The sequence below is a fragment of the Oncorhynchus mykiss genome, chromosome 30 (assembly GCF_013265735.2).
Source record: "Oncorhynchus mykiss isolate Arlee chromosome 30, USDA_OmykA_1.1, whole genome shotgun sequence".
Lineage (NCBI taxonomy): Eukaryota > Metazoa > Chordata > Actinopteri > Salmoniformes > Salmonidae > Oncorhynchus > Oncorhynchus mykiss.
The window spans coordinates 16188999-16203929 of record NC_050570.1 but is presented as its reverse complement, the minus strand read 5'-3'; the positions used below and the strand labels follow the sequence as shown (position 1 = coordinate 16203929).

At 43.4% G+C, this 14931-nt stretch overlaps 1 pseudogene; it reads right to left on the bottom strand.

Moving 5' to 3' along the window:
- Positions 1–288: 288 nt before the first annotated feature.
- On the bottom strand, positions 289–5861 carry LOC118945771 (annotated as a pseudogene).
- Positions 5862–14931: the final 9070 nt, after the last annotated feature.

Sequence of the window (14931 nt, the reverse complement as noted above, 5' to 3'; positions counted from 1 at the left end):
GGCCAAGTCATGATAATGTGATAAATGAATGAAGAAAACTATATTTGAACATAATAGGACAGATAGTGCTGGAGTGATGGACAGCTGAGCAGTAGTGAGCACAGCAAACTCTCTCACTCCTCTTTCTCACTGGCAGCTCTGAGGAGAAAGTAAGAGATTTGTGTGTTTTATTACTGACTAATTAAAGTTTCTTGCTTTGACTCATGTTTTATTAAATTGTGTGTGTGTGTGTGTGGTGCATAATACACTCTAAACACACCTGTGTGCAGCCCTGATAGAGGTTGGCGGTCACTCAAAAGAGTACTGGAGGAGAGGGTTGAAGCATGGGTACTTGACTATGGAGGTGCGGGTTCCCCATGATGATGAGCAGGGCTTTGGGCCGAACGACTGCCATGCTGAAGCGCTTGGGGTTGGACAGCAATCACAGGATGCTTTGCAGGTCGTCACACTGCACTGACTCATTCTCCCTCACCTGGAACAAGAGGTCATTTATTTAGATGTATTAAGATAGGTGTCAATTGCATCTACAATTCAGTCAATTCAGCAAGTGAAGTGATATACAACTCGTACAAAATGTCACAACTTCCGCCGAAGTTGGCCACCCTGCCTGTTCGGGCGGTGCTCGGCGGTCGTCGTCACCGTCCTAATAGCCGCTACCGATCCCTTTTTCGTTTGTCTGTTGGTTTTGTCTTATTAGGTTCACCTGTGTATATTTTAGTTTAATTAGCTTCTCTATATGTAGTAGTTTGTCCCGCCCTTGTTTTGTGCGGGATTGTTTTTTGTTACTCTGTTGGATGTGGTTTTCATGTGTGTATTCTCCGGACTGTTTGGTCCTGTGTTTGGGCTGGTCTGTTCTATGCCAAATGTATGTTAGCGTGACCGTTTTTTGGTCGGAGAATAAATCATGATATGCTGAACCCTGCTCTCTGCGCCTGATTCCAACCCACCACTCCTAGTATCCCGTGACACAAAAGTGACACATTGTTTTTTTATATTTCAGAATGTATTCCCTGAATTGAAAACGAATGGACCTGAGACCCTGTAAAGGGAGAAATTAGTCAAGTTCAATAATGAAGGAGGGGAATGTTACCGTGGACAAGATGATGACCAGGAACTCCTACACAGAGCCCAGCTTGATGTCAGACAGGCCCACCCTGTGGAGCAGCACACGGATCTTCTCTGGCTGAGGAGCAGAGGTTCAGGTGGTCAGACCGGTCAGTCCGGTGTTCAGGGTTAAGGGAGATGGACCACTGTACTAGTTGTGACAGAATAATGAACTTGTTATGGTTTTTTTAGGATTTTTACAGCAATACTAGGCGAGTAACAAGTAAACTGTAACAGAATGGTACCCACTGTTGACAGTCTAAATGGTCATGCCATACTGACCTGTTTCCTGTAGGGAGCAATAATGCCAATGTCAGTGGCAGCTACAGGATTGTAGAGCTTCTTGGCCAGCTGGCAGCAGTACAGCATCATCTGTACCGCCTCTCCAGGGTTGAACCACAAAGGGTTGTTGCCCTCCCTCATCTCTGTGCCATGAGAGAAGGAAAGCTGACTGGCATTATTGGTGTTCAACGTCTAGGCTCGATGCCGACAAGATAGGAAAACCTGTATTTGTCAAAATGTTCTCAACATGTCAGTGGGAGACGAGGAGAGGAAACGCAGACATTGAGAAATGGGAGGACAGAGGACATGACGAAGACACAATCAATCAATCAATCAAATGTATTTATAAAGCCCTTTTTACAAAGCAAGCAATGCAGATGTAGAAGCACGGTGGCTAGGAAAAACTCCCTAGAGAGGCGGGAACCTAGGAAGAAACCCAGAGAGGAACCAGGCTATGAGGGGTGGCCAGTCCTCTTCTGGCTGTGCTGGGTGGAGATTATAACAGTTCATGGCCAAGATGTTCAAAAGTTCATAGATAACCAGCAGGGTCAAATAATAATAATCACAGTGGTTGTAGAGGGTGCAAGAGGTCAGCACCTCAGGAGTAAATGTCAGTTGGCTTTTCATTGCCGATCATTCAGAGTTAGAGACAGTAGGTGCGGTTGAGAGAGTGAGTTGAAAACAGCAGGTCCGGGACAAGGTAGAACGTCCGGTGAACAGGTCAGGGTTCCATAGCCGCAGGCAAAACAGTTGAAACTGGAGCAGCAGCACAACCAGGTGGACTGGGGACAGCAAGGAGTCAACAGGCCAGGTAGTCCTGAGGCATGGTCCTAGGGCTCAGGTCCCGCGAGAGAAGAGAAAGAGAAAGAAAGAGAAAGAGAGAGAAAGAGAGAGAGAGAATTAGAGGGAGCATACTTAAATTCACACAGGACACTGGATAAGACAGGATAAATACTCCAGATATAACAGACTGACCCTAGCCCTCCGACACATAAACTATTGCAGCATAATTACTGGAGGCTGAGACAGGAGGGGTCGGGAGACACTGTGGCCCTGTCCAACGATACCCCCGGACAGGGCCAACCAGGCAGGATATAAGCCCACCCACTTTGCCAAAGCACAGTCCCCACACTACTAGAGGGATATCTTCAACCACCAACTTCTAACCTGGGACAAGGCCGAGTATAGCCCACGGAAATCTCCCACATGGCACGAACCCGAGGGGGGCGCCAACCCGGACAGGGAGATCACGTCAGAGACTCAACCCACTCAAGTGACGCACCCCTCCTAGGGACAGCATGGAAGAGCACCAGTAAACCAGTGAGTCAGCCCCCGTAATAGTGTTAGAGGCAGAGAATCCCAGTGGAATCCCACAAGGATTCAAGGAAAGACTATTGAGAAAGATCCCATTGTCTTGAGTCTATTTTTACAGAAAAGACAGAAAGAAACATAACGAGAGAGCGAGAGAAACAGATAGAGGCCTCATCCTGACTCCATGGAATCCCTTGATGGGCAGATGGACCTCTGGGCCCTGACACACAGCTTCCCACTGTAAAACAGTCTAAAGGGCAGGGTCAGGAAGGCCTCCTGGGAACGGTAGTTATACACCAGCTTTGTCACCTGGAGGGAGAAGAGAGGACACAATGAGAATGCAATAAACTTTGGAGCCACCTATTTACAATGTGATCCTGTGTGGCTTAGTCGGTAGAACATGGTGCTTGCAACGCCTAGGGTTGAGGGCTCGATATCCGCTGGGGCCACCCATAAGTTGTTTTGAATAAAAGTGTCTGTTAAACATTATATTACAATGCAAGACAAAACATTATGTATAAGAAGATGTATCATCTGGATTCAGTTGGTGACTCACTATGCATGATTTAGATGACAATGGCACTGACAGGGAATGTGTGTGTGTGTGTGTGTGTGTGTGTGTGTGTGTGTGTGTGTGTGTGTGTGTGTGTGTGTGTGTGTGTGTGTGTGTGTGTGTGTGTGTGTGTGTGTGTGTGTGTGTGTGTGTGTGTGTGTGTGTGTGTGTGTGTGTGTGTGTGTGTGTGTGTGTGTGTGTGTGTCTGTATTCACCAGCTTTGGGTTGTATCCCCCACTCTCTCTTATGTACAGGGGCTTGGTCATCAGTCTCTCCAGCATGGACACCCCATGGCCCAATGCCTGCGCCAGCTTGGTCTTCACAATTGGACCCACCTGCCTGGGGTCTCCAGACAGAACTATGTGAAAGGTGGGGGTAGCAACAGAACATATGATTCACTTTTTGATCAAGAGGCCACAAAATACAGTTATGACTTCTGTCAGTTATGTGATGTGCAATGTTTTTCAACGGTTGCACCACTTTAGTAAGGGTGTTCCAGTTTTTTTGTGGTTGTAGTGTACTCTGTTTAGTCTAACCTGTCTGTCTCTCTCTGACAGAAGCCCTAGGGGGATCAATGCCACACTGAGGAATAAACAACAACTTTCATTATTTTAATACATGTAGTATTGTGATCCTCTCTAGAGTAGTACTTCTGTTGATGAAGGAGGTTAACAATGGACCTTAAAGGCCCAGTGCAATCCGAAATGTGATTTTCCTGTGTTATATATTTCCACACTATGAGGTTGGAATAATACTGTGAAATTGTGAAAATTATGATACTGCACTTCTACTGTAAGAACTGTTTGAAAAGACGGCCTGAAAATCCAGCCTGTTTTGATGGGAAGGAGTTTTGTTAATAGACCAATAGATCAAACCTTTTCCAATAACAGCTAGTTTTCCATTTCCTCCACACTCAGACTCCTCCCCGACAGTCCTAGCAACAAAAAATAACAATCACAGTAAGGTACTTTCATTTTTTACCCAGAAATGATTTGATATTGCGATAGAAATGGCTGCATTGGACCTTTAACATAAGGGAGCCTTGTTATCTTCTTGTCCCTTACCGCAGCCCAATCTGGTAGAGAAGGCCAGCGGTGGTACAGGTACTGACCACGAACCTGTCCAAGGAAGCATGTCGGATGTCCTTCCCAGCCCGAGAGTACTGCCTTATAACCTCAGGGATTGCCTACAGGAGATACAGACAGAGGCATAAACTGGTAGAGAAAATGGGATCGAGGCGGTGGGTGCAGTACCTCTTCCTATCGACAGGAGGTGTTGACGCGGGCCAGGCTCGTAGCGTGCAGGAACCCACTAACATGGAGCTGGATACAGATGAGGTCAGCAGCACTGTTGAAGAGAGTGCACACCAGAACATAATTACTGGGCAGGTGGTAACACACCTACAGAATGGAAACAAGAGGAGACATTTCACTGTTTATCCAGAGAACTAGAATGAGGGCAACTTTTGTAAATAACCAAATTCAACCAATTACAAGAAACTTGACTGAGCTTGCCAGGTGCAATGGAATCAATGGAACATGGTTACCGTGCAACTCCTGCACATCTGGCACTCCAGGCAGGGCAGGCTGAACCAAACAGTCCAGTATTTCAATGAAAACAAATACTATTTGAACGCGGGTCTGGTTGTCAAACCTCTTCTCTGTCCTTGCACCCCATTGGTGGAACGAGCTTCCCCCGATGCTAGGACAGCAGAGTCCCTGCCCATCTTCCAAAAACCTCTGAAACCCTACCTCTTCAAAGAAGATCTTAAATAAGACATTACAGTCTTATCACTCCACCCCCCCACACACACTATAAAATATCAAAACCTTGCATGTGTCTTTTCCTACTGGCACTGATTTGGCTTATAACTGAAAATTGTACTGACTACGACTTTGATTTGTGGTTGTCACACCTAGCTATCTTAAAATGAACACACAAAGTCGCTCTGGATAAGAGTGTCTGCTCAAATGTAAATGTAAAAGGTTGTGATATCCATTGGGTTGAGAAGTGTACAGTACAGAACCTGCAGCATGGCCTCCATGAGGGTGATCATCTTTTCTGTCCCTGGGGATCCAAAAAGGATGTACTGGGTGGGCCGGCACTCCCCTGCCAGGATATGCTTCACTGCCTTCCTCTGAGACAGGTTCAGCTGCTGGTTGAAGAGCTGCCCTGAAATTGGGATGGGCTTAGATGGCATCCTGGAATCTGAGAAGATAAAATAGGCTCAATTCTCATTCCCTTCATTGATCAGTCTCAAAGGTACTAAACTGTCCTAGTTGGGACAAGTTTTGATGCTATTTGTGTTTATGACACTTCAGTAGCTGTAGTGTACAGAGAATCTGTGCTGTCAGAATGAAGGAGCCCAAATGCTTCGATCTCCTGTTTTGGTTTGTGTGGCCTTTGAGACCATGTCAACAGGGATGCTTGATAGGGTCATCTCTTTTATCTCCTTGTCTGACTCCTCTGGCCACCACTCACACGTCCATAAAGGGGCCTGGAGCATCACGGCTGTGGAGAAGAACACTGGGAAGAGGAGAGAATGCACCATAAGGCATGGACCAGATCAGACAGCAGAGGAGGCTGGTGGGAGGAGCCATAGGAGGACAGGCTCATTGTAATGGCTGGAATGGAATCAATAGAACAGTATCAAACACATCAATCATAGGGAAACCACATGTTTGACTCCATTCCGTATATTCCATTCCAGCCATTACAATGATTATGTTCCTCCTATAGCTCCTCCCGACAGCCTCCTATGCCAGACAGGGAATAAAGTTATCTGGGATGAGAAGAAGAAATAGTGAGACAAAATACTAAATATACTGGAAATGGGGATTGGGAAGAAAATGCAACTCAAAGGTACCACTCCCCCCTTAGTATGCTTGGTATGGGTCAACCTGTCAACACAAATATTATCATAGATAATCCATATACTGTCAAAACTTCACTTTCTCTATGCTAGAGGAACAGAGCTCAACACTTCCAGGAACAACCTTTTTTCTTAACGTTTAAACTGCACTTTTTTATTGTTTAAACAAAATCATAAAATGACATGAATTCACAATTCAGATATGGTTCTGCCAGGGGGCAATACAGTTCAATCTACCTCCGTCCTGGTTAACTACCTACCGGTTGTCACTAGTTCCCACAGTCACAAATTTATAGAAGACGCCTATTTCTACGATTTCGCTTCTTAAAATCTGATTTTAAACCTATTCCTAAACTTAACCACACTACTGACCTCCTTATGCCTAACCTTAAATTACGACCAAAAATAAAATAAAACATTTCATGACTTTTTACAATATAGTCTATTTGACTTTGTGGCAACTAAGGGAAACTATACCAGACGGCTCTACCCTTACTCCTGTTCCCCCACCCACTCAGCAGCAATGTTATTAATGCAGTTTTAGGTTCTCTGTTGTGTGCCTCTCCTCCATGATCTCAGTTGAAGTCCCACTTCTCATCAATATTATGGCTCGTTGCAGTGATGTATGATAGCATGTTCATAGACATCCAACAATCTGTTGTTAATGCCACATATGGTGTTTGAGAGCTCGTGCTTTGTGCTTGCTGAGCAACCATTGTACAATTTTTCCATCAGGGTCGTCACAGTTTTTCGACATGGCATCTTGTAGTCTGGTTCTAGATATGCCATTAGGGTATTGAAGCTGACATCGTCTACCATTGACAAAAGCTTAATATCAACTGCAATCACTTCTGTAATCAACAATGATTTTCTCCCTTATCGCACTGCTGCCAACAACGGGTTGGGTCTCACAGTGTCTCCCTAACAGCATTGCACCTGTACTGTCACTGTAGCTCAATTCAACCTCACAAAGTTTGCATTTCATCACCATAATTTGCAAATAAATTCATAAAAAATCCTACAATGTGATTTTCTGGATTTTTTTTCTCATTTTGTCTGTCATAGTTGAAGTGTACCTATGATGAAAATTACAGGCCTCTCTCATCTTTTTAGTGGGATAACTTGCACAATTGGTGGCTGACTAAATACTTTTTTGCCCCACTGTACGTGGCAAATAATTTAAAAGATGCATATCTTATCCTACTAACGTTACAGCATTTTTGCATGAGGTATTTGTTGAATTTTTATTTTACCTTTATGATGATGATCGGGATCTGTTAGGGGTCATATTGTGATAACTGAAATTTGGAGAAAAAAAAATCCTACGTTTTTTGGTTAGGGATTTTTTCTAAACGTTAACAATCCCAATGTCGTTTAAACAATCACACCCCTACCCAGAACCTGTTGAAGGTGAACGTCTAGAGGCTTTCCCATGTAGCCATGCTGAAACTCATGTTCACCCTCAGACTCACTTCCTCATTTTTGATCTGTGAAATACAACACAAGAAGTCATAGGCTAGGGACTTCATCTAGCTACACAGGAGAGAGGTGTAATTCAACAATGTGGACCAAACTGTCAATAATTCAACATGTCCGTCACGGGTACAGTAACTAGGTTAGGAAAAAAAGCATTTCTGATTATACAGAATGTTAGTGGACAGCTTAATCAAGGTTATCTGTATTATTCCATAGAGAAATGTGGATTGTAGGCTGAACATACTGTACTTCATTACATAATACAGAACAGAGACAGTGAGGTGGATGTGAAGCCATCACAGTGACCATCTGGGCAGCTTGAGGAGGGGGTAGTGGGGCTGCCGAGCAGTAGGGAAGCGAAGTGCTGGAGAAGACTCTCCTCTTTACTGCCAACTGTGACCTAAAGGCACCTCCCAATGGTGAAAGAGGGAAGTGCAGCAGCAGCTCTGCACAACACCCCAAGTTCCTAGAATAGGACTTTTTTTGTTACCTTTATTTAACTAGGCAAGTCAGTTTAAGAACAAATTCTTATTTACAATGATGACTAAACGCGGACAACGCTGGACCAATTGTGCACCGCCCTATGGGACTCCCAATCACGGCCGGATGTGATACAGCCTGGAATTGAACAAGGGACTGTAGTGATGCCTCTTGCACTGAGATGTAGTGCCTTAGACCGCTGCGCTACTCAGGAGGATGGAGGGACACGAATCATTATTCAAAAAACGGAATCTCCATATGCAATGGATTCAGTCAGATAATAGATAAAAGACAGCATTTACATGTGATGCTACCAGAAATTGATGACCATGAATTGACGACCATGACCAGGAAGCCTGGACCGCGGGTAGAGAACAGGGCCCACTATGGGGGAGCGCTTTCCGGATAGGCCCTGAATACCTCCATATTGGATCTGTGTTAGAGCATGGTGCTGTAGGACTCCATTTCTTTGTACCGGTGGGTCTGTCACAGTACCTAGGGTGAACTGCTCCTCTGAGTCTCAGCCAGCAAACTCACAGCACTTCAGTCTATGGGTCTCTAAGCCTTGGTTACTGTCAAGAGAAAAATAATGATACAACTCATAATAAAATGACATTCAGCAAGTCTTGGTAGGACAATGATGCTACAAATAGTGCATACATGTTATTAAAATCAACACATCAGAGTATTTACCGATTGACAGGGTGGTTTTATGTCATTTAATACAGGTAGAAACTCAGTTACTGACCCCACTGTATCAAGACCACTAGCTCCCGGCTCTCTACTAGCAGCAGTGTCCCGAAGTGTGTCTTGTCGCTGACCACCAGGTCCCCCTTGTCGTCCAGGAGACTATTGATTTCCCCCTCTGGGATTGACCTAGTATTGGCAGCATTCATACTGTCAGAGTAAAAAGACCAGAGTAACGGTGGAGGTTAGTGGCCGAGTCGTTAAAGCGTCAATCTGCAGTTCAAATAAAACACAAAAAAATGTAATGTACACAGTTTACAGCAGGTATAAAAGGTGCAGTGAAATGCTTGCGTGTTAGCTCCCTCAACATTGCAGAACAATATCAATAATAATAAATAATCTATCAAAAATAACAAATAATTAGGGGAGGTAATGTATAAGTAATACATCTGATATGTACACAATATGATATACAGTATAAATGATAAATGTGCCATGTATGACTGGGTTGCAGAAGTTCAAACAGTAACAAAGCCCCACCCCGCCACTGTTTTGGTAAAAAGCTGAGGGATGACGCTGGAGAAATGTAACCACTTAAATTTATAGACATCAAAATTAGTCTGAACCATGTTGAGGCTATACAGTGTTTGTTCACATTTAGATTTTTTCACAAAAAATGGAGTAAAATAAGCTTATATTTTGGGTTCTGATGGGGTACAACAGATGACCTAAGCTCAGGAGGCATTTCTAAGTTATATTCTTCAAGAATCAATGGGTGGGGAGAACAAGTATTTGATACACTGCCGATTTTGCAGGTTTTCCTACTGACAAAGCATGTAGAGGTCTGTAATTTTTATCATAGGTACACTTCAACTGTGAGAGACGGAATCTAAAACAAAAATCCAGAAAATCACATTGTATGATTTTTAAGTAATTAATTTGCATTTTATTGAACTACAGGAAACGTATGATCCAATTTATTCATTACTATATTTAGCTAACATTAGATAGTTCATTCTGAGATTCTTACCTTTGCCTCTATTTGACAGGCTCGTCCTGATCACCATGGTATTTGTAGTTCTTTATGATAGCTACATTAGCAGCTAATTGGCATTTTAAAAAATGCAGGTAAATACAAAATATTTTGTAAAAACTCACATTGTCCTAGAGAGATTTTCACGGCTATCAAAACGTCATGCCAGGGTAAGCCTACATGAAACACACCCCTTATTTTTAGTGTTTCTAAAATTCCCTATGGGAAACATGAAGGGTGTAAAAAAACATTGGAACCATTTCCCTGTGGGGCTCTTGCCGCATTTAAATCAACTGGGAACTCTGAAAAATACATGGTCAAATCATGACGTCAGTGATCTCCAGGTTGGCAAGTCGGAACTCTAGAAAGAGGCCAGAGTTCCCGAGTTGGAATTCCCAGTTGGATGACCGTTCAAATCGATTTTCCCCAATCGGAGTTCCCAGTTGGATGACCGTTCAAATCGATTTTCCTCAGTCGGAGTTCCCAGTTGGATGACCGTTCAAATCGATTTTCCCCAGTCGGAGTTCCCAGTTGGATGACCGTTCAAATCGATTTTTCCCAGTTGGATGACCGTTCAAATCGATTTTCCCCAGTCGGAGTTCCCAGTTGGATGACCGTTCAAATTGATTTTCTCCAGTCGGAGTTCCCAGTTGGATGACCGTTCAAATCGATTTTCCCCAGTCGGAGTTCCCAGTTGGATGACCGTTCAAATCGATTTTCCCCAGTCGGAGTTCCCAGTTGGATGACCGTTCAAATTGATTTTCTCCAGTCGGAGTTCCCAGTTGCTTTGAATGCACCGAAGTCGGGAGCCCGAGATTTCCGACTTCCCAGTTGTCTTGATCTATTGACACATTAGTGTTGCTGGGAATTGTGTCGCAAAAAAACGGAAGAGTCTGCAGGAAGTTAAATAAAATGACTCTGCTGGTGGTCTAGACGGTTGGTCTTATTCTGAGGGAAATTTGACAAAATATCCACAGGAAAGTATTATTAAACCAACTTCAAAAAGTGGGTATCTGTGTGTGGCTATCACAATTAGTTTTCTCATCACCTAAGGTACATGCACAAGACCGAATATATACACATGATGCATGCATACTAACCGAAGTCTTGCATGTGTTTACATGGTTTCGTGCATGTGCCAGATGATAGAAATCAACAGCAGTACCGACACTCTAAAAAGTTGGGTAAATAATAATTTCCTGTGGATATTTTGTCTCACATTTCCACCAACAGAAAGACCATCCGCACAGACAACCAGTTGAGTAAGTTCAGATGTGTAATTTTATTTAATATTTAACATTCTGGCTTGTAAGGAAACGTTCAAAGTTTTAGCATTGCTTTATTTTAGAATGTACCAGAAAACTGGTATCAAGGTCTCATTTATTAGGCAACCCGGCCTGATGACTCCCTGATGTGCCTGGCTTGAACCCACCTGGTCCTGCTCCACCTGTGACCTGTAGTATAATCATTAGTCCAAACAGTATTGTTTTGCAACAAAAACAAGAGTTTCTATTGGACAAATTAATGTAGGTCCCTCCCTTTTATGTTCCATTTGCTTCCGTTTAAGAAATGTTTCGCAACAGAATCGGCATAATGAACATGCCCCTGCATCCTGTCACGTTCTGACCTTAGTTATTTTGTTATGTCTTTGTTTTAGCACGGTCAGGGCATGAGTTGGGTGGGTTGTTTATGTTCTTTTTTCTATGATTTGGGATTTCAGTGTTTGGCATGGTATGGTTCTTAATCAGAGGCAGCTGTCAATCGTTGTGCCTGATTGAGAACCATACTTAAGTAGCCTGTTTTCACCCTTGAGTTGTGGGTGATTATTTTTCCGTTTCAGTGTTTGCACCATTCGGGACTGTTTCGGTTTTCATTTTGATTCTCTTGTTATTTTGTATTAATTTTCCATTAAATCACATTATGGATACATACCACACTGCATTTTGGTCCTCTGATCCTTCCTACTAGTCCTCCTCCTCAGAGGAAGAAGAAACCCGTTACAGAATCACCCACCACCAAAGGACCAAACAGCGTGGTAAAGGGCAGCAGCAGCGATCTCCAGACTCCTGGACATGGGAGGAGATTTTGGACGGCAAAGGACCCTGGGCACAGGCTGGGGAATATCGCCGCCCCAAGGCAGAGCTGTAGAGACACCTTTTGCAGCAATTACAACTGCAAGTCTCTTGGGGTATGTCTCTATAAGCTTGGCACATCTAGCCACTGGGATTTTGCCCATTCTTCAAGGCAAAACTGCTCTAGCTCCTTCAAGTTGGATGGGTTCCGCTGGTGTACAGCAATCTTTAAAAGTCATACTACAGATTCTCAATTGGATTGAGGTCTAGGCTTTGACTAGGTCATTCCAAAAAATTTAAATGTTTCCCCTTAAACCACTTGAGTGTTGCTTTAGCAGTATGCTTAGGGTCATTGTCCTGCTGGAAGGTGAACCTCCGTCCCATTCTCAAATCTCTTCAAGACTGAAACAGGTTTCCCTCAAGAATTTCCCTGTATTTAGCGCCATCCATCATTCCTTCAATTCTGACCAGTTTCCCAGTCCCTGCGGATGAAAAACTTCCCCACAGCATGATGCTGCCACCACCATGGTGGTGGTGTTCTCGAGGTGATGAGAGGTGTTGGGTTTGTGCCAGACATAGCGTTTTCCTCGATGGCCAAAAAGCTCAATTTGAGTCTCATCTGACCAGAGTACCTTCTTCCATATGTTTGGGGAGTCCCACATGCCTTTTGGCGAACACTAAACGTGTGGCTTTTTTCTGGCCACTCTTCCGTAAAGCCCAGCTCTATGGAGTGTACAGTTTAAAGTGGTCCTGTGGACAGATACTCCCATCTCCGCTGTGGAACATTGCAGCTCCTTCAGGGTTATCTTTGGTCTCTTTGTTGCCTCTCTGATTAATGCCCTCCTTGCCTGGTCCTTGAGATTTGGTGGGCAGCCCTCTCTTGGCAGGTTTGTTGTGGTGCCTTATTTTTTCCATTTTTAATAATGGATTTAATGGTGCTCTGTGGGATGTTCAAAGTTTCTGATATAATATTTTTTATCCCAAGCCAGACCTGTACTTCTCCATAACCTCGTCCCTAACCTGTTTGGAGAACTCCTTGGTCTTCATGGACCGCTTGCTTGGTGGTGCCCCTTGCTTGGTGGTGTTGCAGACTCTGGGGTCTTTTAGACAGGTGTATGTATATATGCTGAGATCATGTGACAGATCATGTGACACTTACAGTAAATTGCACACATTTGGAATTTAACTAATTATGTGACTTCTGAAGGTAATTGGTTGCACCAGATATTGTTTAGGGGCTTCATAGTAAAGGGAGTGATTACATATGCATGCACCATTATTCCATTTGATTTTTTTAAAATAATTTTTTGAAACAAGTATTTTTTATTTCACCTCACCAATTTGGACTATTTTGTATATGTTCATTACATGAAATCCAAATAAAAAACGCCAAGGGGGATGAATACTTTTGCAAGGCACTGTATCTGTCAGATAGCAATATGACGTGGCTATTATTACTATCTAACAGCAGCTGTTTGTATGGAAATGTTTTGTAGCCTTTGTTTTGTCCCATTTCAACAAAAGTAAATGAACTTGGCTAGCTTTCCCCAGTTGATGTGCCATTATAGCAGAGAGCGAGAGAGAGAGAGCTGGCCAAACGTTGGCTATTATTTTTGCCTCGATCACACTGGACCTGAATCAAACGATGAAACCATCAGCCAAATTATTTGAATATTGATATTCTGATGTTTATGCAGTGCAATGTGAATTTTTATTAGTCAGTATGGCAATGTAATGTTATTGATCTGTCAGTTCTCCTAGTTTATTCCCTGCTTTTCATGGTGACACGGCTTGGTGTCACAGCAGAAGTCTGCACAGGACCGATTTCTTCATCCGCTCCTGTCTGCACCCGCTGGCTTTCTGTCTTTCTGTCTGACTCCCACCTTCTACCGCAAGAACTGGTCCCAAACCCAAAATAATTGTAAAATTGTAAAATAATAGTGAAGATATCAAACTATGAAGTAACACATACGGAATAATTTAGTAACCAAAAAAGTGTTAAACAAATCAAAATGTATTTTATATTTGAGATTCTTCAAAGTAGCCACCCTTTGCCTTGATGACAGCTTTGCACACTCTTGGCATTCTCTCAACCAGCTTCACCTAGAATCCTTTTCCAACAGTCTTTAAGGAGTTCCCACATATGCTGAGCACTTGTGGGCTGCTTTTCCTTCACTCTGCGCTCCAACTCATCTCAAACCATCTCAATTGGGTTGAGTTTGGGTGATTGGGGAGGCCAGATCATCTGATGCAGCACTCCATCACTCTCCTTCTTGGTCAAATAGCCCTTACACAGCCTGTAGGTGTGTTGGGTCATTGTCCTGTTGAAAAACAAATGATAGTCCCACTAAGCTTAAAGCAGATGGGATGGCGTATCGCTGCAGAATGCTGTGGTAGCCATGCTGGTTGAGTGTGCCTTGAATTCTAAATATATCAGACAGTGTCACCATCAAAGCACCCCCACACTTCACACCTCCTCCATGCTTCATGCTGGGAACCACACATGCGGAGATCATCTGTTCACCTACTCTGCATCTCACAAAAAAATCTCAAATGTTTGGTTCAAATTTGGACTCATCAGACCAAAGGACGGATTTCCACTGGTCTAATGTCCATTGCTCGTGTTTCTTGGCCCAAGCACGTCTCTTCTTATTATTGGTGTCCTTTAATAGTGGTTTCTTTGCAGTAATTCGACCATGAAGGCCTGATTCACACAGTCTCCTCTGAACAGTTGATGTTGAGATGTGTCTTGAATTCTGCATTTATTTGGGCTGCCATTTCTGAGGCTGGTAACTCTGAACTGGCACGTGACGCAGCTCACTTGCCAGGCATGGTCCCACCAATTTTGCGCTTTTGATCTCTTACCTAGCTTGATGACTGTGGGCATTTTTGCTTACTTTTTGTTCTAAATAGAGATGGCATATTGAATTGTGTAAAAATTCAGGAAATTAGCTTTAGATGGCCCAAAAAAATCTGGGGTAGGATCCGCCAGGTTATGTCCCTCCCCCCAATTCTAAAACCAAAGTGGCACCTGTGCTTGTCATATTCAAAAGGTTTAAAA